The following is a 25,359-nucleotide window of genomic DNA, read 5'->3' as shown; positions in this document are numbered from 1 at the left end:
TTTCTCTCATTCTTATTAAGCTTCTTTAAATTGTGAGAAACAGGTATGAGAAATGTCAAGTTGAGGCTGCAGGCTCATGCACACAACATGCAAAGCATTAGCGCCCCCTTTGTTTTATTCTGTAGGAGTCCTCTCTGCAAGGATTCTGCTCACCTGACAATTCCATAATTATAAACTCATCCAGCGATCTATAAGCCTGTATCTCTGATAGCATATCTCAGAAGAAAGTTAAAAGAAACAATGCCAGTAGTTTCAGGATCAGTTCAGATCAAATCAGTCACAGTCACCTAATGTCATATAGAAAATCCTTTCTGAACTGACAGAAGACAGGAGCTTCCGCGCTCCAGCCACGAGCTGAATTCTAAAGGCGACCCGTCTCCGGGATGACGCAGCGAGCACTGGTACAGACTAGACTGCCAGCTTTCACAGCACGGATTGTACTTGATACTACCAAACCATTATTTCAAACACGATATAAATGCTACCACATTTGTCCACGCTTAGGAAGATACTCTGAACGTCTGAGAAGACTTGCTAAGTGGTTCTGCTTAGTGTTCTGCGCACAGTACCTGCTGCTGAAACAATTAAATAAACAGAGCAGTATTAAAACAAAAAAAATTAAGTCAGAGGCTAACAAGATTAAAATCTTACAGAATTCACCAAAGGAATAATTTAAGGTGATAGTTTTAAGTTTATATATCCTGGGCATTGTATATAGTTCTGCCTCTGTTGAAAAACACCTCTGACAGTTATAAAGCTTGTAAGCTGACAAAACTTCACTTCATGCTTCACCCAAAAATGAGAAATGAAGTATTATCATACCCTTTCCTATACACTACAGCATGAGCTTAACCAGCATGGGATTTAGATGCAGGAACAGAGGAAACTACTGCTATTTTAGATACCTCTACAGTGGCCAAGGGGTCTGAATGGGGCTGGCAAATAAGACACCAGACACATGCAGCTCTGGAGAGGTAGTTGTAGACCAGGCAAGGTAAGTTAGGTCACCTAAAATGACGCTAGATGCTGGCACCAGAATCTCTCCCAGTAGTGTCACCTCCTACAAAGCCACTGAGACTGCCATTAACAGTCCTTCTCAGGAGTGTAAACAGTGATTTGAGTTTTTGGTTTTCAAACTCTGAAGAGATCTCTGTGAAGAAGTTTGGCTGCTGCCCACAAAAAGCTTGTCACAGCTCTCTGCTGGTTGAAACGCGCTATCTCTTTTGAAAGCATTTTGCCATTGCCTGAAAGGTGAATCCCTGTGTATGAAGGGCAGGCAGCTTGCTATAACTGTGCTCCTTACTCTTTTCTCTAGTGACATTGTTAAAACTATCTGCCTGTTAATACAGATTTTCTTTTTAAAGTACTGAGTCTTTAGACAAGTTGATGGGCTTGCCAATGGCCTAAGCTGGGAGGCACTTGCGTTGTGTGCAAACAGAGTCCTATTGCCCTCTCTTTTTTTACGTGCCCCTCTTCTGCCTGCTTAACAAATGGAGCAGTTTTGGCAAAGGCACTCTGTAGCTCTTCCCTGCATGATGGCTTATTGCATGTAGCAGGAAGTTTCCCTCGGCTGCAGTGGCTTTGTTGAGGTGCGACTAGACTTCATCCAAAATCTCTGGTCAGAAAGGAGGGCTTGTGCTTAGAATAGTGAAGGTAAGAGCCCTTGTTAGCTTGCAGCTCCTCCGCAGGCAGTACTGAAGAAAGGTACCTACAGCTTAAAATCACTCTGGAATCATTACCTGAGCCTGTCAAAAACAACATTTTTAAATGTTACCTAAACTTTCTGCTAGTTACTGGTCACGGATTTTTTTAGTCTGGAGTTAGTTTTATCCTTTTTCTGTGAGCATTGTTTTGAAGGCATAAACAGTTACACCAATTTTACATCTAAACTTATTCTTGGGCCCAAATAACTCCGTAACAAACAATTCTTAGCAGAAGTATTATTCCGGGAAAACACCCACACAACAGATAAAGAGATAGAGATCTAAATACAGTCACTTTCATCTACTGGAATACCAACTTCTGGCAAAAAAGAAGCTCTCTTAATGACAACAACAAATTCTAAGTGCTTTTAAATGTATTGATTAATCCTCATTTTGTGTGAATAATCTGCACAGTTGGAAATTGGCTTTTCCAACACTTGTCAGTGTCTTATTAAATATAACTTATTAGGAGAATTTTAGTCCAAGGAATTAATGTTCCAGCAGTAATCGTGCCTGAGTAGATTTCAGAGCTCTACTCATATACATTAGAATTTAGATGTACAAATTTTAAAAAGGTCTCAAGAATAATTATTCACCTCCACTACTGTATGTGTAAAGTAGCAGTCCGACCTGGTAAAACATGGATATATTTCGTTCCTCTGTACTTGTTCCAAGCCAGGCTAGTCTTTACTAGAAGGCTTTGAATGAGGACATATCCTTTCATATCCTTTTAGTTACACAAGCAGGAGCTTCTATTTCCTTGTTTACGCTCAATGAAAGGGTGAGCAGTCAAGTCAAGCATTGGGCAATGCAGCAGATGCGCACAAAGCACCCATCTGACAATGGCCAGGGTTCCCACTGAGACTTTTGAGTAGAGAATAATCGTACTTTCTTTTGGCATGAACCAAGGGTACAAAATCACATTTACGTGTGCAAGCCTTTGCCCTCTCAACATGTGTTCTCAGCTGCCTAAGGGTAACTGGAGAAGGTCAGTTTGACTTTCAGTCCCCAAAGCAAAGGGTGATGGTAGGAATGTGGTGGATAGTTACATTTTAAAATATAAGATTTCCTTCCCCTCCAATTATATTTAAGTTTCATTAATTAAGGTTTGCAGGAAAAAAATCTTTTGAAACATTACTCAAAAATAAACAAGCACAGGTTTTTCAAAACCCTACAAAAAAAAAAAGGAGAAAGTTTATTACTGCACAGAATTACATTTTTAATGCTCTCTTTTTGAGAAAATTCTCTTAAATCAACATAAAACTTCAGTATTTAGTTTCAGGCTATGTGCTGTTTTCATATAATGACACCTCCTGTGCTCTTTTTTTTGATGTTATTTCCCCTTCTGTCTCAATTCTTTCTAAGCATAAAGGATTCTCAGTCTAATCTTCCATCTGTTACATTGTCTGCCCTCTTTTCCCTTTCCTTTTTTTTCCCCCTTGATCTATCTTTTCTGTCTTTATCTCCTTTTCCCCTGAATTCTCTACCATCTTTTCACATTTTGGTGTCCAATTCCTAGAGTACTTAAATTTGTTCCATCCATTAGCAGTACAGCAAATTTTAGTTGAATCTCACCTCTGGAAATGAGACTGCAGTACATTTTGCAGCGTACTTCACATGCAAAACATAGCAAAACAACCAAAAATCAAACATAAAAGCCATTCTGCAGACATCCATACACATGGCACTCTGAAAATAAGTACACCTAACATATGTACGACCTGTTTTATGCTATCTGTAAATGTGAAACAGCCAAGACTTCACCCTTTGAGGTAAATATGTGTGCTGGTTCCACATCTCTAAGAAGCTAGAGATAGACAACAATACTCAAATAGAAAAAAAGTGAAATTTATGTGATAAAAATTCTCTAGTACCTAATGTAAGGCTAGTTCACTAGCCTTAAAATTAATAGCAAGAAATAACCTGTTTTTCTTACCCTTAAAAAGAAAATTGTAATGCATGTGACAAATCATGAACCCTTTCACTCTGTATTTATGTATTTCCATCTTCTACTGCTAGGACAGGGGTTGGGCCAAGGGGAAGGAAAGTCACTAGCCTAAGACCATACAGCAAAGCAATGAAAAAATCAGAGGTGGACACAGAACTTCTGACTTCCAACCACAGGCTTAATTTTCATACCATGTTGCCTTCTTATAGATATCATAGATAATTTCCAGAGAACAGTAAACAGCTATGCATCAGACTGTACTCCCACAGCTTTTTTTACCCAGTAAGACCTAATCACATATGACCTTATCAAAACATAAACCCTCAGATGCTTAAAGGTTCATTCAGCCCATCAAACCCACCGTCTACGAAGAAAGAGAAAATAGATATAAGTTCTCAGAAAGTGGACAAGACGACCAGTTAAAGCGAGAAAAATCTCTTGATTATCAAGCTGCTCTGTCTTCCCTGCAAATTTCTTAAAAGGTCACAAACTGGATATTCCAGATCTATCTACCAATTTTCTGCTCTCTTAGTGTACAATGTCCAACCCTTCACCAGCATGTTTTTGCCTCAGCTCACTATTAAACAGACTGTAGTTCACACTCCATCCAGCCTAATGCTCTCCTGGGCGAGACCCTCTCCTTGTCAAAGTAACGTGCTAACCCATACTACCCTCGGCTACTTCTCTCCTGTAGTAAAACTGGAAATGTGCCTGCAAAAATCCAACCAACATTCAGTGAGATATACTGTCAAAATTGCATCACCACTTCATTTCAAATGATTTCTAACAGAAACCGCAACTATTTTAAGCTAACCTGAAAGGGATGCAACCCTCACAAACATTTAAATGACTAGTCTGGTGTTTAGAGTAAAAACCCAAACAAAGCAAGTTTGGTCAGACCTTTTCTTTGCCTTTTAATTTAATTGCGTTTTAGTTTAAGAACTGCTTCTGGCTCTAGATGTTATCATACCAACACCTGCCAGGACAGCTGTCGTGAAGCCAAGATGCTTTCCCTCCCTCGGCGCGTTGGGACTTCCCAGGCGGCTCTGCACCCGCCCGCCCGCGAGCGCGGACTTCGCAGGGTTAAGCAGCAGAGGGCACAGGCCAATACCACCAGTTCTGAGCCCTGACGTAGAGCTGCTTACGTCAGGACTGAAGCCTGGCTCCAGAACACGGTCTGCCCAGCCCTCGTCGCCACCACGGACACTTGAACGTCATCCCTTCCCACCCGAACGTGGGAGACAGTGTTCTCCTGCAATCATTCCCTAAGCTCTTCCCAGTTCCAAAGGCAATAAACAGTGCAGAGCTGGAACTGGCCCACTGCTCCCCAGTGTCATACTTCCTAGGTCTCAAAAATGTACTGAACAGCCTCCGTCTAAACCATCTCTTGATAGAGATCTTCTGCAAACTAAATGCAAATTACTTGGCATTTACAAGTCCAGGTACTATAGTTCCAACTCATCAGGAAAAGTAATGGCAGAAACAACAGGCAGATAAAACACGTTACTAAATGATTGGTCACTTAACTGAACCCCATACTGTACGGACTAACGTGTCCTCGTGAACAGGCCAAAAGATCTGACATAGATCCATAAGGGGAAACGTATCGTTGCATTTGTAAGATGCTTTAAGGAGGTGACAATTGCACTCAGAAAGAAAAAAAGAACAGTAATAACCAAAAACCTCAGCTGCTGAAATGCTTCTGGAGAGTTCATATGCTTTGATAAAAATTGCTAATCAGTGTGTTATGAAGCTGGTTCATTTATAAACTCAGGCAATAAATGAAAAAGCTCAAATACAAGTTAGATACAACATGTATTTTAGAAAAAAAAAAAAAAACCTCACAAAGACAGGGAAACCAAAGCTGATGGAAGCTGAACTGGAGTTGAATTAAGAGTGAACTCAAAGCTGCACAGCATGGGATGGTTTATTAGCAGCCTGAAGACAAAGGCCACAAAGCAGTTTTACTCCCTTAGAGAGAGAAGCCCTATTATGAATCCTTTCAACTCCCCAAGAATTGCCTTTTAACTCTCCCTCCACAGTAGGACAAACAGGGGAAAGAAATTAGTCTTGGATGATGTTGGCTGTTTTGTAACTTGTAGTGCTAGTCCCACTGGAGCTGTTCTGACTCCTGTCAGATTTATCCTCTTGACATTCAAAATGGATTAACCTAAGGTATCTTTTTATTAAAAAAAAAGTCCCTCTCAAAATATGTGGATTAGTTAAATGATTAAATGATATTTCCTGGATTTAGTAGTAATCTCTCTCTGACTGCAGTGCTACTGTTATAGAAAATGCTACATACAATGCAAAACCTGTCCAATCAACTATGTCATGCTGTCATCCACCTATATTGTAAAAACATAAAGATAACTAAAAACTCCTTGTGCTTTCAGAGATTCACAGATCTCTGGGTTACTGAACCTGAAACACTGTGGCAAGACCAACACATCAGTATATCCTGCTCAGCTTAAATTATTGTATTTCTACCGGGGAGAGAAAAAGTCATTATTTTTTCAAATACTATGAGAAGAACCCCCACAAAATTACTGCATCTTCTTGCAGCTATAGCGTGCTGTTTTCTGAAGATCTTTAAACGTGCCCAAATTCTGTAGTTCCTAAATAGGAGCTCTGGACGGATGCAGGCAGCAACCTGCCATTTTAAACTGTAACCACGTTTTTCGTCTTTGGTTTTAAGACCAATCACTCTCCATTTACAGCGCAATCAGTGGTCCTGGGATATGGCCAACTATAACACAATTGATAGAAAAGGACACACTTATGCTTGCTATATAGCATACCGCATGCACGGAGCTGGTGGTCTTTGACGCTTAGGTAGTTTCCTAGCTTGTAGAGGGGCACACAGAATCTCTAGGACTCCAGTACAAACCTCTGCTGCTATATACCACCATTGATTTCTTTTGCTCTGGGAACCTGCAACGTGGCCTTTTCAGAGTGCTGTAATTTTCTCCCCACAGCTGCAAGAAAAATCATAGCACAAAAATAGTTTTTCCTTCTATCTTCTTTTTCTCTTGGAAACATCTCATCTTTAGGTCTTTTGCTCTAGTGACCGACATACAGCAAAATTCCATATCCTGTCTTCTTATATTACTTGGTTATTGTAGGATGGTTTGAAAAAACCAATGCATTAACTTGAACAAAAAAGTTTAGAGCAGAAGTACGATATGCATCTTGGTTGCTGTATGAGCATGCTATGCCATATAAAGTGCTGAAACTTGCAAGACGATTTGGTTCATTTAAGCAGGTAGAGCTCAAAGCAGAATTTGGCTCAGGGCGTATGAAAAAAATACATTTATGTTGTGGAAAATAAAGCTCCATGTTAAGGGAAAACAAAAACGAACGAAGGAAAATCCACATGATTTAGAGTCGTGTCAGTTGCCCCATCATGATCACTAAGAGCTTGAATCTCCCTTCCAAGACATACTTCATGAACATTGCTTTAGGAATGTTTTCCATGAATGCCTCTAGTACTATAACATTTTTCACCTGTAGGGCACCACCTGAACATGTCAAAATGGCTAGCCTTTTGCATTATCGCAGTAAGATTTTCATTAAGGCTGACATGCTGAATAAGTAATGTGACACAGTGAAAATCTTTTAGAGGCAGAGGTATTGGATAAAGTTTTCCATCTTTTATCATGTGCCTGTTTTTATACCATGCTGGTGCCCACAGCATCTGTAAATAATAACTGTGAAAATGATAAATGTCAATTTTTCCTTGTGATTAGCAACTATTGGCTTCACATAACTAAATAACTGTACAAGGCCCTAAATATCTACGGTATCTTCATATGTTCTAGCAAAACAGTAATAACTTGCTTATTCAAAAGGGGAGCATGGAAGTTAAAAGTGCTACAGTATTAGTAAGGTAAACGAGGGGAGAATGGGGAGAGAGAAAAAGACTTACATTGGCAATATTTGTTTGGTACTTAAACAGTATTCTGCTAAGGGCAGAGCTAATCTGCACTTTTCAACACAACAATTCACATGAAAGATTGTATAAACAAGCAAAAAAAGAATTATGAGACATTCAGTATAAATCAAAGTATATTACAGTTATACATATATACACACAAATATATGTGTAGCCCTGTATACATATATACGTGCAGATCTGAGAGCCAAACAGGTATGTCATGGGAAATTTCTATAAAGACAGAGATGCCACTTCCTGAACCATCAAAGCATGTATGGAAACTGTATTGAACCTATGAGGTTTTCGGTCAAGAACACCATACGAGCACAGACTCGGTAGGATTACAGCGTGGTAAGATGAACAGGTTGGACAAGTCTCATGCAGTAGTCTATGGGAGTTTAATATTGCACAGCCGTCCCCAGACTTTTTGTTTTTGTTCACAGGATATGAAATTTGTTTTCCGGCAGCATCTCTTCTCAGTGCCTGATTTGTTATTCCTGGCAATTCATCTGTTCACAGAGTTATATTCTAGCAGTCCCAAGTAAAAAACAAGTACCAGTTTTGCTGAATTGAAGCCCCATTTATTCTAACTTTAAGACTCTTGTTAAAAATTACTATGCAAATCTGACACTCATAGTTCACACCAGCATCCTACTCTCATTTATAATGTATTACTTTGCTCAAACCTTTTCACATGCAAACTTACTGTTATTTGAAAGCACAAAATAAATAGTTTTAAGTAGTCTCTGCTGAACAGCTAAGCACAAACTTCCGTGTTTGGATCAGGATTCATTACACAAAGTGTAGCAAAACATTAAAAACTGCTACTCATTTGGTCATGAGTACCAAAATCATGTGTACGAGAAGTGGAGAGTTTGTAAACTGGATTTCATTTCTTAAGACGTGGGGTCTTCCATTTTTATGACTTACTATAATTGCTTCTCTCTTCCAACTGGTGATTTTGTCTAGTAATGTAGCAGTGGAACCGATCAGTTAAATGAAGCATGAACTGCAGCCTGCAGAGAGCTGGATTAAAAACTGCTGAGTTTTCAACATGATCCTTAATCAGAAAGGGTTTCTTCTAGAGGAAAGAAAATGTAAAACATAGGGGGCAGGGAGAAGAGGGGTAGGGGTGGGATAATAGTGTACTTTTAAAAATAGCAATATACTTTAATTTTTACACAGTGTGTAAACCACAGCACCGCAAGTCACAAAGATGTATTTTTATTAAATCATTAAAGACTACAGTAATAGCCTAATTCTGCGTTTTTTTGTATGTCCATACTGCAACTTGTCACACTGGTTGTGCAGAAGACTTATGCAAGCAAATCATTCAATAGCAGCAGCAGTCTTGGCCTGCTGTCACTCTTGCTAGCTCTAGCCGTCATATAAATTCACAGACTAGCCTGAGATGCTAAATTCACAATGTGCATTTCTGTTTTGCATTGCCCTGCAATAAATAATCTAAAAGGATCGGGAGGCCTCTGTAAACTGTTGCCTTTTGTGCACATGAATAAAGTCAGTTTCTCAAATAGCTGCCAGAGCAAAAAGAACGGGACAAGGAAAGAAATGAAAAAAGAGAGAGGAAACATCATGTTGCTTGCCCATAAGCGCTGCCAAATTGACATACTTGGATAGCAACCCCTTTCCCCGGTTAATGTACAGCAGCCATTTTCACTACTCCTTGTGCTCCTTTTTCTTTTTGTTAATCCTGTGCCTTGCAAGGTTCATTAAACCTGTTTACACAGAAGGGCTGGGTCAGTCTGACATGCTAACAAAGTGCACATATATCTGCACATACATATGTATTCTTTCTTCTACTCCTTCTGGAGCCAAAACGCTATTAACAAGCTTAAAAAGAAAAAGAAAAGAAAAATGGCACGTATGTGTATGTTTTCTTTCACTTCATTAAAAAAAAAAAAGAAACAGCAAATGTAGCACTTTTTGTAATAGTGTGTCAGGTTTTCTTTAGGAGTGACATTTCCAGCTTGTTATATGTAATGATGCACACTTCCACCATGGCTTTTTGTTCCTAAAAGTACACAGTGAAATAAGCAGGAAGCATGAACCTACAGAAGAAGCTTTTCACTGATGCTTAGTCCCTTTCTTCTCAAAGGGTTTGGCACGTTACCCCAAGAGAATGACAGCTAAAGAGGAACTAAAACACTGCCTCCTCCAAAGGGGCCCTGGAGCAGAGCGCTAAATCCAAGGAACAACGCAAACCCAAAGCAAACACTCACCTGCAAGTTGCCGGCTTACCTAAGGCGGAAAAGAGATGCTGCAACAATTTTCAAGTTGAATGCCACTAAACCAGTAACGGTATCCGGGCTAACGCAAAACAACATTTTGAACATCTCCTGGTCTAAGCACGTGAAAGTCTGAGATTACCTCAAACACAAATCTGACATGGGACTTAACAGTGACTTGTCCCTCATGGCCTATACTAAATCATATGTAATTGTGTTTATTTTACAAGGGCACTTGGTGGGTGCCCTCCTCTGGGTGTGAAAGAGTTGCTGGGCATTTTATGAGAACCACGCACAAAAAAAGGGATGCAGTCAAAACTGAAACAAACTTTTAACTGCAGATCTAAGCAGACTTCTGGCCTGAGAGAGAGCGAAGGCTCAGATGCCTACTTCTTGGGAAACAACATGACTAAAAGAGAGGATAACAAAGAGGTTCCCCAAGCAGAGAAGCCTCTCTCCCTAGAAGGTGAAAAGGAAGCACTGCCTTTCCACTTCAAGAAAAACAGTGATATTTTTTCTCTCCTTCTCCTGACAGAATTGCCCTATTCTTCTGTAAAGGCTGGAATCAAAACCTGATAGATCTGTCAGTGCATCTGTGGTACTCTACGAGCCTGTCTGGCAGGATATAAAAAACAGCTTGCAGTAGAAATGTAGGGATCAGTACGCACTTGGCATTTGAGCGAGAGACTCCTAGCGCAAGCCGACTGGCTTTGTTAATCCAGTTTTATGAGATTTGCAGGCTCCTGAATGCAAGGAAATAAACCTACCATGCTTTTAAAGAACCTGAAGGCTATTGAACAAGAGCTGGACACCAAGGGTACCACAATGCTGAGAATGCTCAGCGGCCCATGAAAAATAGCATGTGCTTTTTGGAAGTCCCTTCCCACTGCTGAGTCAATAGTCTGTGGTTATGCAGTAATAATTAAGAGAATCGTGCTTAAACATGAGCATAGCAACAACCTTACTGTTTATTCATCAGGTCTTCTACACTGAATTACCTCAGTCCAGTAAAGAGTCTATTAGTAGTCTGCAGAAAGGTATTCAGAGAATCTAGAGAAATCCCATTTATGACTTTGCAATAATACTGTATGTCTTGATCTTGCCAAAGTTCACTTGAGTTTATGGGATAGAAACTGTACAGTCAAATTCTTCTTAGCCAGCTCGATTATGATAAGGAGAGAAAAGAATAGGATACTGGTAGGCAAATCGGGTACAATTCTGCTCCACATTAGACTTGTTTTAATTAAGTCAGCTATGATCTCATAGCAGGATAATTTTTTAACGTTGGTGTTTAGGAGAAAGGCTGACATTGAAGGCTAGTTTGGCTGCCTTTAGTTAAGAATGTGATTCATGTGAGTGGGAGAAAGTTAACGCAGCAAAATCTACATTTTTGCGTGCACACAGAATATAGAAGATCTGTATGCCAGAGAATGAGAACAAATAATGGAGCATACATCTTTTGTTTACTTACATTGTAAGGAAACTCTGAACAGGAAATAACAGCTTGTCCCAACAGCACCGTCCCTGTTAATACAATACTAGTTCCATATTTTGCCTTATGCCACATGTGCCATATGCATTTGCTGCTTAGAAACATCAATCTGTCATCTGAATGAAGTACATTTGTTTCACTGGTCTTGATTACTTGCAGTATACCACGCTGTCTATTTTCAATTTGTGAATGCAAAATTATTCTGATCCAGATTCTCTTTCTTTAAGAGTCTGGACTTCTTACTAATTTCCACAGTGCACCTTGTATACTTTACAGAAGATCTCTTTACAGAGAAATTCTGAATATTTGATTATTGAGGCTCGTTCATCTCTAATGAGAACAGATAACACAGGAATGTCTCAAAATATGTGTTTTAAATTGTGAATCTTCCTATGTCATCCATTTTCAAGGCAATAACCATCTCTTAAAATACCCAAGCTGAACACAGTGTAGTGTTTTAAGAGCTAGGCAGATTTGCCCTGGTACCATATACAAGTGAACTGGCTTAAGTCAACTCAGATACATTAAAACACTGTAGTTAAGTAGAATATAAGCCCTGAGTTTCACTGACCTGAAACTCTTGATTGTAATGAATTTCTATATAACAATTTAATATGGAAAAAAAATCCCTTATTTAAAGAAAGGATCCACTATAAGGCAAAAAGTATCATTATATAATATTATTCTGTCACTGATGAAACTCTGAATTTCTTAATTTTTAAATATAATCAGATGCAGGACTGATAGGCAAAAAACATTGAAGCTATAATCATCTCTCCCAAGGCACTTTCCTAGCAAAGGTACTCCATAACTGTTTAGGATAGTCTCTCCATTTGAGTTGTTGTATTGAAAATTTTTGTTTTGCTGTAGGTTTATCTGTTGGGCATCAAATCATCCAAAAATATTTATAATCCTTATTTTGCCTGCCATTTCCAAAGTCAGCTAGAACTTAAATGTTCTTTAAAAACAGTATTTTGGATGAAATATTTAGATTGTCCCTTAATAACACAGGAAACTAAGTCCTGTTTTCCAAAGTGACTGAAGAACTTGGAAGATTAAAGGACCATCTACACATCGAGTTATTTAAATAAAGGCTGCTCAAGAACAGCTAGTCCTGAATAAACCCAAGTGCAGGCACTCTTATTTCAGAATAAGGTTGCCTTATTTCTTTTTAAAGTAGCCCAAAGTGTGTTAAGCTAAACAGAAACAAGAGCGTCAGCACATGGAGTTATTCAGGACTAGCTGTTCCTAAATAATTCCATGTGTAGGCAAGTGCTAGCAAAAACTGAAGATCGGCCCTGTTCCTCCAATCACGTTATTTCTGGTATCACAATTAACACAAAGCACTTCCGACTATGTGTACTGCTTCTTATTCTGCTGCTTTTCTTATTTCAGTTCAATAAAAATAAAATAAAGCTAGTATATTTATATTTTAAAATGTAGTGTTCATTATCAAATATGAGCTCACCACATACAATTATATAGTCAGGAAAATACAGTTCTTTCAGAGATTAAGTAAACACTTCAGCATAACTTTTTCTTCTGAAGAAACATATCTTTGATGGTCATATTTATTTTTGTTAACTGCACGTGCAGAAAGAAAAGCCAGGTTTTAATGAGGTACTAGGGACAATTAATTGGAATTAATACTGGCAAATTCTGTATTAACACTGGGTAGATGCTGTGTTTTGTTTCAGGTAATAAAAAAAGAATTTGTTCATCTTGCGAGAGAGACCCATTACTGGGTAATCAATCACAGCACATGCTAAAAATCATGTTTTCAGCAAGGTGCAAATCTGTCAAAGAGTAAAATTACTACTAAAAGGTTTTCATAAATACCTATAACAAGTGAACTTAATTGTAACATGTTAGGCCTGGCTCGTATACTAGGCTAGTGACTTCTAGGCTTTTACCTCTGGAGACCAAAATTCAAATTCTAAGAGGTAAGACATGAAAATGAGTTTTGATAGCCTTAGAGTACCCAGTACTCTGCAAATGACAAAACCACACCACAACTGGGCGTTACTGGAAGCCCAGGCTGAGGAAAGACTCCTTGCTGGAATATCAGAGGTAAAGCAGGTGCACTTCAACGCATTACAGAAACTCAAACAAATCACACCTGACTCCAGCCATTGTTTTAGTAACATTTGCCATGACCGCATGAAGATATGAACTACAAAATTATTTTCAGAGGACATCTTTTATGTTCAAGTATAAGGTCCTATCCAATAAAACCCGTAAGACAGCACTGGTGTTTAGTTTAACTAGGTCATTATTTTGTGTAAGATAAAAAAAAAACTATATTCCTAAAAAGGTTTGTAATTTTATTTAAATTTTGCGAAAACTTATGTGTTTAAAGTTGAGAATACTCGTGTATGCATGACTTGCCCTAAATATACTTCAATAAGAATGAGAATTTCAGTAGACAGTACACAATAGTTAACAGACGAAAGAAGGAAAAAAAATAAAATAGTTTTCATCTAAAATTGAAGTTAACTCTGTTTTTTGCTGGGAAAGTTTATTGCAGGTACAGAATGAAAAGACTACTAGAAAAGTATGGGCATGGAGGGTCATCCTACATAAACTGTTGCTTAGACATACATTCAGAAGCTAAAAAGCACACAGTACTAGTCCTCTTTCCTTAGGCATTATGATCCAGACTAAATGTACACACACTGCTTTTGTGCAAGATTCCCGGAAACCTGCGTTCACAGAGTGGATCACTCATTTTATAAGCGTTTTATTTTCCCCTGGTGAAGAATCGTGCTACCCCTTCTTTTCTTTACTTGCTTCACACTCTCCAAGCCTTATGATGAATGATTAATTAATTAAATGATTAATTACTTCAAGATCCTCTCCATGGGTGAACATAAACACTTCAGAAATATCAGTCCATTAAGTTTTAAAACACTCCTTACAGGTGACTGGTATGTCAACATCCCCAGTTTACAGATGAAGGCTGGAAGGGGAGCTTGATTAAGGCCAAAAGCATCAACTAACTTTAGATGTCTTATTCAAGCTGGCTTTTTCAGAATACAGGCACCCCTCATTTTCCATGATCCAATCTATGGCAAGGCAACAGCAGATACTCAAGATGATCCTGCTCGAGTACGGCTGCTGGAACTAACAGGACCCACTGAACCTCTGCGTTGAGCCACTTACATATCTTTGCAGCATATTTTCCAGTATCACCTTGCAGTGTCTGCATTTTTGTTCCCGAAAATGAAGAATCAACTGCAGTTAGCACCACATGGCAGTTTAAATAGTCAAGTACAGCTGCAATTTCAGCTGCAATTATTGTGAACCTTTCTTAAATTCAGATCTGGGGATTTCACATTCTACTTCCAGAAAACGAGTGTTTTGTATTCAGTGATTTCAGATCACAAAAGAAATCCTGTGACAAAAATAAGATTAAAAAAATACACTCAATGTTCTCTGTGCAGCTGGAACATTAGTGCTTAACTTTTTACCTTAATGTTATCTTAACACCAACAATTTAATCTAAAAATGTTATAAAAGCCACATCTGCCATTTTTTATTGTGAAATCTGAAAACAATGTTGAAGTTCTCTGAAAGCAGCTAGGAATGCAGCGCTGAGCAAACAATCATAAAGGACCAACTGAGGGGATTTCCACAAAATGCAAGCCTATATTTACCCATTCAATCTAGTTATTCATTAAAAATAGTTTTCTGCAGTGAAAAATTCCATTAGCTCACTGCTATTTTCAAATGCTCCGTGTAAAAATCCCTTAAATACTGGATTCTTCTGATCAGTCATTATCGTCACGGAAGTCAGTGAGGATGCAGCCTGATGGTTTACAAGGAATTTTTAGACAAGAAGAAACAATCAAAGTCTTTTTCAGTTTAATGAAATCTATTCGCTACCAATGGATGATCTTAACTTTGTTTTCGGTAGAACAGCCACTTCTGTGTTTTAAAAAAGTATATGTATAGCTCTCCATTTCTGAGAGCTGGGTCTGGATTTTACATTTATGATTTGATTTTTTTTTTCCCCAGTCCTGAGCACTTACTCTGAATGGATGCCTATAAAAACAAAGAGGAATTTTGATTATCCTCCTCATTATTATAAACCTCCTCAACTTAGGCCTTGAATAATTTTCAAGAGATAATATCTGCATAAACTTCCGAGATTTTCTTATGGCAGGACTCAGAAAAAAATGTGTTAGGAAATTTTAACTTCAAGACTTCCATAGGCCACTGCAGCTCAGCAGAGCCCAAGCCAAAGGACTCTCTTTGCTGCACCTGAGAAGAACCTTCCTTACTCCGTATGACCGTTCTACTGGTGAAAGCTTGCGAACTGCAGAAGCCTGGCTTGTCATGAAATAAAGCAGGCTCATTATAAAAATGGAATACAATCTGCAGACCTAACACCCATCTTCCTAAAACAAAACAAAAGAAACAAACCAAAAACAAACTCAAAACCAATTTTTTTCAGTCAAGGATACCAGACCAGGAAAGAAAAAAAAATCCCAATCTCCCTTTACTGTATAGGAAAGTCAACAGTATAACCTGTGCTCAATACACCCCCCCACACACACACCAAAACATACACTCTTTTTCCTCCTCCCACTTCCAGCAGCACCAACGCTTCTCCCTCAGCTTTCAAGGAGGAAAAGAGCTCTGCACACCATGCCTGCCTACCTATGGACTGCATCGACTGCTGTAACGATTAAGCTTTTCTACGTCGCTCTCAGATAGCATTACTGCTTGAAAACTTCTATCGTCAGAAGAAGAGTGCAAAAATAGAGAATGGAAAACAATTTTGTTAAAAAGACAGAACTTTTAAAGTTCAAGTTACACACGCAGGAAAGTTAGATCTGTGAGAACTGCTTTTAAAAGTTAGTATCATGCTAATGCCGTTCTTGCTCCTTTCGGAAGTCCCTGCCCTCCACAACTTGCTGTTTCCCAATAAGCAGGGATGCCTTTCCAGTGGGGGTACTGGCAAACTCTTGCCAATACAGTGACGTGAAACCAGCAAGGCAGCTCCCGACATTCTCTCCTTTTCCATGGTCATATCTTTGAAAACTAGGTGCCAAATTGATTGGATTTCACATTTCAGCTCAAGTCTAATGGGTTCGTCCACCAACTTAATCTACTCAAGTAATTTCAGCTCTGTTTTTCAGGTCACGGGCTGGTCAAAATGAACAAGCAAGCAAACAAAAAAGCCCAGCAGGTAAAGGCTTCTCAACGTAAACTGTCACAAGGTGGAACTCCTCGGCGATGTATTTAAGTTTGGAAAAGCACATACGGTCTCAGCAACAGGCTTCTTCCATCAGTTTGGAAGTAGACAATGTAAATTATTTTTTTGAAGAATACCAAAAGAGAGGGAATGACAAAGTAAAATGTACGTGTAATTTTTTTCCAAGTCTAACTTGTAATTTAATAAGCAAATTTTATCTTTATTCCCAGACATGGAGGCTATTCCTACAATTCTGTATAGTTACCTCCCAGGATACAATAAAACTAGATTCCCAGCTCAGCTGTTAGCCTTCATTCTCACCTTCAGAATCCAAAGAAATGCAGAAACAAAAGCACATGACCCCCCTACTTCTAGAAAAACTGCTTAGCATTTGTGTATTAAAGCAGAGTTCTTTGCATTACCTTTTCTGTCAAAAGCGCTTTGTTTTTGCATATAAAACTTGCCATAAATTCTTAATCTACTAGAGTATATCTATAACTTGCCATTAAACCAAACAAACTAATGTAAGAGTGAATTTCAAGTATAACTACTTTATTGTACTATTTTTTCTTTAAGCACAACAACTGGTGGATTTAGAAGCCGTTAGCTGAGTATCGCTCGAGTTCCACAGCCAAAACTAAACGCATTATCTTTGAAGTCAATGAAGTCTGCAGCTGCTGGAATCTGCACTGGAATGCATCTTTTCATTAGACTGGTGCCAAATTAGAAATGCCTGCTCATCCAAATGAACCATGAATGCAGTACTTTAGAAATATCTGCTCCTCGCATGTAACTCAGCATGCTAGAGAATGTGACAAGCCTAGTAACGCTCCATCTTTGGCACTTTCGAGCGAATGAAAAATGTAACTGCCAACGTCCTTGACAGAGTGCTCAGACTGCTACCCTATCCCAGAGGTCCAAAGGCACATTTAAACTGAGCCTCCCTTTTCAACTCTGCATTGCTGTTCAAAATAGAATATTTTATCATTTGGTTATTTACACAGAGAAAAGATCATAAATTCCAAGATAACTAACATCGGAGCTGGATACCACAGTAAGAACTAACAGGCTGTTGGCACGCTTAATTAAAAAGCATGGAATTACGACCTGCCACATATCATAGTGCAGCTACAGCACTGATGCTTGTTTGCTGCTAGATCAGCCCTAGGCTCTGCCTTCGCTTTCTGTTTCTTTCTCTGAGCTTGTTAGCCCAGGATCACAGCTTGCAGAAGATTTCAAGGTATCTAATTACGCCTTTTTTTCTCTTTTTTTAAAATAGACTAGAACTTGCTGCCTTAATGAGTGAAATCCTAGCCCACTGAAGCGAAGAGTTGCTTTGCTGACATTTCACCCCTGTATTAAAATGGCCAATGTTTTTTCAATCTGTATTTTCTCCTGTTTCTTACACCGGGTTCATTATTACAACAAACAGGTCTTCCAGGAGTTTATTGAACAGTGTTACTTTACACTTTGTTGCTGGTACTTGTATTTCCTTTGCAAGGTGAGAAAGCTGCGGGAATGTGTCTTTTCAGAGAGAGTTTACAGTTGTTTATTTTTAAGACATATGTATTTCAACAAGGTCAACGTATACATGCAGCAGAAGACAGTAAGGGTTCCTGCAGTTCTTCATTCCTAGGAAAGCTCATTTCACAACGCAGACGTATCCTGCAGTCCCAAGAACGCTTCACCTTCCCACACGCAAACTCAGCCTCCTCAGGGCGCGTTTCACTCTGCTGCAGGAGAGTATTTCTCAGCGAGGATTACCATGTTGGGGATTTCAGGTTTTCTTACAAATATTCTGAAGCTGGGCTATAGGGAACCTTGAAAATAAGAGTCCAAAGCCTTTAATTCGGCAACCTCGTACAAACCAGGACAGAGGGGAGATATCTCAGGTATCTCCTGCCTTTCAGCATTTTGTTCTAGCTGAAATTTCTCAAGCACTGGAGGATTAAGGCCTAGGTGCAGGATCCAGGTGCCTTTCAACAGGTACAGAAACTGACACCAGTTTGCTGACAAAATAATAGGGGAAAAATTAATCAACTCTTTTGTCTATCTCTTAGCCAATACTCAACATAGGCTATCTGTAAACATTTCATAGCATCCAACTTTAAATGCCTCCAAGCACAGTGATGCCAAAGGCTGCTCTGGGGAGATCATTCCAATTGCGACTAGAAAAATGTCTTTCCTAACTCCTGGATTTCCAGAAAAAATCCTTTAATTTTTATCACATTCATCTCAAAGAATCCGAACGTGCAGTTTGCATGCTCTGGACCATACTCATGTAAACAAAATAAAATGGTTAATTAACTCACACTTGCTTGCTTGATATTTTACTGATTATATTTAGACTTGTTATTAAGTATTAGTCACAGAGTATGGTTCATTTCTTCTGACACTTGCACGTATAAAATACTCTCATTAACTGATGCAAGAAACTGTAAGGGCCAGAGCATGCAAACATCTATTATACCCAGTCAGAGTGTTTATTAGTGCAAGCAGTCCCACTGAATGTCTCAATTCCTAATATTAGTTAAAAGATTAAGCGCTAAAGTAGTGAACGTTACCACCAGTTTGACAACTCACGTTTTCAACAAAAAGTCATTAGTGTCTCCCTGGTCTTTGCATAAGTCTTTAATTTGTTAAGTCATTCCCAGAATGATTGAGAATTGATTGTACAGGGTACACTCCACCGTTTAGGGGGAAATGTACAGCAAAATCAGGGCATGAAACTTGCCAGTACTTTCAAGAAACACATAACCCCCCTGCCCACCCCCCCACCCCCCACATATACTCTCCATAATGAATGTTTACAAAACTAAGGCACAATCTGGTCTGCTCTCACAAAACAGCAGAAATAATACCTTGAAAGCTTTCCATGTGTTTTATATATACAGGCACAGCCAATTTCAGATAGCCCACCATAGTGTTTATGTTACTCTTCCCAGATTTTAAATCTGGTTATTGTAATGAGCAACTGAAGGAGAATTCAGCCTACTCCTTTCCTCGATTTTAAGCATAAACACACACATACAAATGTAAGAGACAAACTGATAGAGAGAATCATGCTTTTTTTTTGAAACTGAATTAAAATAAGAGGCCTATACTTCTTACACTGTTACTGGAAGGAAGTATACAAAGAGATGCAAGTAAAAAGACTATTCGAGTGGTTGCTCCTTGGCAAACTTAGACTGATGATAGCTAACAGTAAATGTTTCTATTACTTAGATCTAATATAGAACTTTATATCAGTATATCAAAAGCACTTTCCAAAGATGATGCATCACCTCCACTTGCTTATTCAAACAGACCATTGAAACTTGCCCATCACTTTCTTAACAGCAATAACATGAAAAACTAGCGTTACAGCCAACAAAATCTTATCCTTGCTGGAAGCAACAAACACACTTTCGGCAGCCTCTTAATAATTACTGGATACTGCCAGAGAGAAAATATGTAAGACATGCAACTGTTAGATCTTCTCTTTCCCATTCTGTATTTAAGAAAAATCAGAGCAAATAAAGATCACCAGCCCAAATCACTGGCTTGCACCACACGCTGAATGAAGATTCAATGCATAGAGAAAGGCACCCTCATCATGCCCGGTGTCACTATCAGGCGCTCCACAAAACCGTATGCCCATTTTGAGAAGAAATATTTTGGAGAGGAATATACCAATAGAAATACTGCTCTTGGAACCCCCCTTAGTGTCCCAGTGAGTGCTGAAGAAGAGGGAGCTGCCCACAGCACCCAGCAGGCCCATCTCTCTGGGACCAATACAGAGAAATCTCCCAGTCCGGTGAGTCACGACACATTGTGGCCATCCAGTGAAAACCAAAAAGTGCCCAGAAAGGCATACCCCAAGATTCTGTTCTTAATACAAAGCCAGGCACTTCTGAATGTGTGAATGTGATATCTACAGCATGAGAGGGAAACGAAGGTAAAATTACAAATCTAATACATTCATTTTCAAATCTGCTACTTAAGAGCCTTCAAATTTTGCTAGTTAATCATCATGCAGTATGATAATTACAGTGATAATTGTTATTATATCATATAAATATCATTACCAATAAAAGAGCACACGTCACTTTTTTTAATTTTAAGAGATTAAAAAACAGCCTTACTAAGTTAAGTATGTGATTTAGCAGGCGACAGATCTTAGCTTTTCCATTATTGCAAAATCAGAGCTCAAGAAATACTACTTCATTAATGTCCAATGAGTTTTGCCTTTAGGCTTGAAATGATTATAATAGACATCATTCCAATCAACCATGAGCTATGAAGACATTACAGACAAGAAGTTACACTCTCTATAAATATATAACAGCTCCATTAGGTGTAAAGATTAGATCCACATGTGACATTACTAAATGCTTCAAACGTTACATCACTAATTATGTGATAGTGTTGCTTCTGGTAAACTACAGATGTAACATGAAAAATATTCAGCTTGGTCTCATGTAGATCTTATCTCAATGTGCAGGTTCCAAAAAAAACTGAAGCAACCCTTTTGATCTCTGCACTGTATTAGCTGTTAGCTTAGGAGAGAGCCTGCTGAGCTGAGGAATTCTTGCAAGACTTGCTTCAGTTCTCCACATGATATAGCCCAAAAGGTCCAGCTTAAAATATGAAATGCTAACTTTCATTTACATCACATATTGCCACATTTATGTAAATCATCAGGGCTAGATTATGTTTTTGATATTAGATACAACGCCCTTTAGGGAAGTTTTTGTCTTTCTCGCTCCTTTGGACTTTGTATAAATAAAAACAAAATTCAGTTCAAGAGCTTGCTGCCATGTAACTAGCTTAAAATTAAAATTTCTCCAATGGTTTCAAAATTCAATAGCCACAAAAGTGCTATGTAAGAACAATTTATTGGAAAAAAACGCAGGTACGTGTAATAATGAATTCACTGCACCACCTTTAAATAACACGGGCCATAATTTCACTGAGGTATCATCAGTATTTCATCCTACCTATTGGCCCTCAAAGGTTTCATTTGCAGCGCCCACGAACGTGCTTCCGAAGTGGCCTGCCACCACAGCTGCCCACAGTACTACGAAGCGCTTTCCCATAGAGCAAGGCCTGAAGCAGGCAACGATCCGTGACGTGGATCACGGCTGCTGCGCGCGGCAAAGGGACAGCCCAAAAAGAAACACCAGCAAAACGAGGGTGCAGGAAAGGGAGTCAATGCTCAGAGGAAAGAGAATACCACCAAATGAGCAAAGCTGGGACAGAGAACAGGAAAAGGGAAACAGAAAATCAAACTAAACCAAAACTACCCCAAGAGAAACCAAGATTTTCAAATTCTGTCCAGTGATAGAGAGACGTCTATTTTTAACAGAATAATCACAGAAGAATAAGCCGATTTCTCACAGCTTAAAGCCACTACTCTTTGGAGCACTGCCTCTTCGATGATTCAGAGTCAGTCACGTGGACATTATTTGGTGCCAAGAGTTGACTATTCCTTCAGGTACAATAAACTTCCTCTACAGGTCCCCCGGCAGCTCCCAGGCAGCAGGCGACAAGGTGAGAGCTATGTGCAGTCTCTGTCTCTCCCAAGCACGAGATTTCCTGCCTGCTGAGATAAGAGTTCTAGCTAGCCCCGACCCCTCTCGCTTATTTGATGCAAACGCATCTGAAGAACGAAGGGAAATGGCTTAGCACAGTGAAAGCTTCCTTCTGGTGGTCATACAATATCAATACCCCACAGCAATGAGCAAGACCCAGAAAGGGTTTTGCTTATCTGTTTAACCAAGTTTTTAACTTTGTTCTCTTCCTGTGTGTTACTAATTTTATTTTAACATACAACTGCCTACTACAGAAAGGTTCACAAATCTCTACAGCAGCCAATACCAGCATCTGTCAGCAGCAGGACTATATGGGCCACTAACCTGATCTGATCTTCAGTCTGGAGCCTACTGTACCTCAACAAAGGAAAGATGATGGTCGGGAAATGTAGTTCTGGTTTTATCGCATCTAATACCTAGAAAGTGAAAATTCAGTCTCCGTCACAGCCAGCAGACATTTTCCCCATGAGTTCAACAGAGCCAGAGTGTTATGAACAGGTTATCGTCTCCTTGGCTACTTGCTATAAATCCATACAGTGAAAGAACAGTTGAGAGAGCCCATAAACCAGGGTGTTATTTCCTTTTATAACAGAGGGGAAAAAATATACAATATTCAATAGTTATTCAATTGGGGTCTTCAACCTTTTTGTAAAACAAAGAAAAGAGGAATAACACCAAAATGTGGTCAGGCAGCACAGATATTCTCTCAAGAACAGTAATCTGCAGAAGAAACAGCTACGGACAGTTTTGCAGGGTTGAGCTGATGTTTGCCAGGGTTTTAACAACTGTGCTTTACCCTCACCAGCAACAGAAGGATTAAACACAAGAAGAGAATAATCTCCAAAGAAAAGCAGAAAATAGCAGGAGAGGGAAAGAAGCCATAAAATCATTTAAAAAATGATTTATGATGTTTCCCTCTTCCTCTTTTCCTGCAGTATACATTAATCAGGGCTCCTGCCTCTTTTTTGAAACCTTGTTGAGGATGAGGTGAAACCAAATATATTTAATGATGTCTGAAATGGAGTATGAAATTGGACCATTGTTTGATTCAGTGTTGCCTTTGCTTTCATAAGCAAGGCAGTTCTTTAAACTTGGGTGGTATATTGGCATTCACTGGGAGACCGCTGATGTGAAATATATTTTGCTTTCATACATTATTCTTTTTTCTCTTTTGTTTTTAAAGCTTAAACTGACCATCTTGTTTACTTATGTCATCTGAACCTGTTGCATAAATCACAAAACATAATATCTAGTGCACATAGTTAAGAACAAAGCAATCCCACAATTTCATAACCTGAGAGTAAAAACACAAGAGGAAAAAGAATATAAACACAAAAGGTTAACTAGAACAACATCTCTGTTGTGATGAAGTGATTTAGAATAGAAAAATTCCAAAAGCACTTAATTTTTGGAATTAAGTTATTTTTAAAATGAGTTTTGTTGCCTTTAAAATACTAGTCTGCTAGTAAAAGCTTAAACTGAGGGACTTAAATACCTATGTTTATACTCCTCTGCCTCCTACTTGACTTGATTTCTAGAGTTACTGATATGATAGGACTGGAGCTACTTTGTAATCACTAGATAATAGCTTATGTCAACCTCAATACTAGGACACTTAATAGCATTAAGGAAAAACAAGCAGGAACCAGAAGAACGGCTCTGGAATTGGTATACTTTGCACAGGAAAAAAAAAAAAGCAACTATGCAGTTTAAAAAAGGACCATGGCGTGAGGAAGGTGAGAACAGTGAGGTGTTCAGATGAAGAAAGCAAACTTTTAGACCCCTGTGATAGCCTCTGGAGTTAGGCCTGCAATTCTGTGAGGGGATGGTAAGTCTAGTATAAGAGGAACAACGCACACATCTAAAAGAGAAAAAAAAATCATTCCTTTAAAAAATTAGAAGTTATTCCTGTTGTTCCTTCTGTTAGAATATTACTCTGATTTAAGGAATGCTAATCCATCACAGGTTGCCAGCAGAAAGACTCATACAGCTACCTAACATCACTTAAACTAGCCGGGGGAACATAGCTGATACTCAGGGTGCAAATAGCCCCGTACCTGACAAAACGAACACTAGAGGCAAAGACCACCTGCACTCCTGCTACTTAAGCAACCGTATCACGGAACTCCTTCAACAACTTATTCAAGAACTATTTAAATATCAGTTTGGCTCCTCCTGTTCAGATGCCTATTGAAGGGCCGTTCTAGAACCTCACTTTCTTGTAGCTGTTTTTTTTCCTTCCGTTTTTGTCTTCGACTCATGCCTGGCTAGCTGATTTCCATTTGTGCTTTTGCTAGCAGTAATCCTCTGCAATTCCATGCACTTTACGTTGGTTTTCTAGTTGTTATTAACAGAGCACGGTTACTGGTCGATTTTCTCCATATTCTTCAGCTCTCTTCAGCTCAGGCCTAACAGCTCAGAGCATGGCACTCTCCATTTTCTGGCTGACAAACGGGCAAGAGGTACATACCGTTCAGTTTACCACAGAAACCACACCGAGGTGATTATTATTGTATTAGACAAACAGCCCCCAGAATCGTTGTGGTAGTGTTTTGGATAAAAATAGCAGCAATGTCAACTGTCTAAGACTATTTTCAAATTAGCTTTCTAACTCTGTTTAGCCACAGGGTACATCAGACAAACATCAGATGCATAGTTTTGATGCATATATGTCTACATTCATCCTAGAATTTTTTTTAATAATATTTACACTTACTGAGTGTATATATAGATGTACGCACACACATATTTCAATATGAAGCTTTCCAGTTAGAAAACTTGCATAGTTAAGCTTGCAAATGCAGCAGATTCTTCCAGGGACCACAGCAGTTAGAGTTGTAGAACTCAAGTACTGCGTGTTTACATGCAAATGAAAGAAAAACAGAGAAACACAGCAGGAACTGGCATCTTCCATACAAATGAGGTGTTGTCTGCCTTCACAAATGAACAGCACACTCCCAAGGGAGTTAAAGCCCACGGACCCGAAGTTCACTTCCGTGCCAATTTCAAATATTTCACTAGTTCGTCTTGTTGCAAAGGGCTCACAAATACATCTGTTGTCAAACCAAATCTCTTTAGCCTTTAAACAGTTAACATCTTATTTTTAGAGAACAATATTCACTAGAGAAATAAACAGAACATTAAAAATTAATTATTCCATGCTCTGTGCCAGCATAGCATGCATGTGCCTTTGATTAGCTGATGTAAGTGAAGTTAAACATATCAAAAGGCTATATTATGGTTGTAATTAATTCTTAACA

The 25,359-nt window shown here is 38.9% G+C and overlaps 1 protein-coding gene across 3 annotated transcripts in view; it reads right to left on the bottom strand.

Moving 5' to 3' along the window:
• The window catches only part of KCNQ1 (potassium voltage-gated channel subfamily Q member 1), a 373,080-nt gene that overhangs the window by 172,437 nt on the left and 175,284 nt on the right, over positions 1–25,359 (bottom strand). The gene's annotated exons all lie outside the window — the stretch shown is intronic.

The sequence above is a fragment of the Struthio camelus genome, chromosome 5 (genome assembly GCF_040807025.1).
Source record: "Struthio camelus isolate bStrCam1 chromosome 5, bStrCam1.hap1, whole genome shotgun sequence".
In the NCBI taxonomy this organism is placed as follows: domain Eukaryota; kingdom Metazoa; phylum Chordata; class Aves; order Struthioniformes; family Struthionidae; genus Struthio; species Struthio camelus.
The sequence above is the reverse complement of the archived record's forward strand: the minus strand, read 5'-3'. Positions and strand labels throughout refer to the sequence as shown.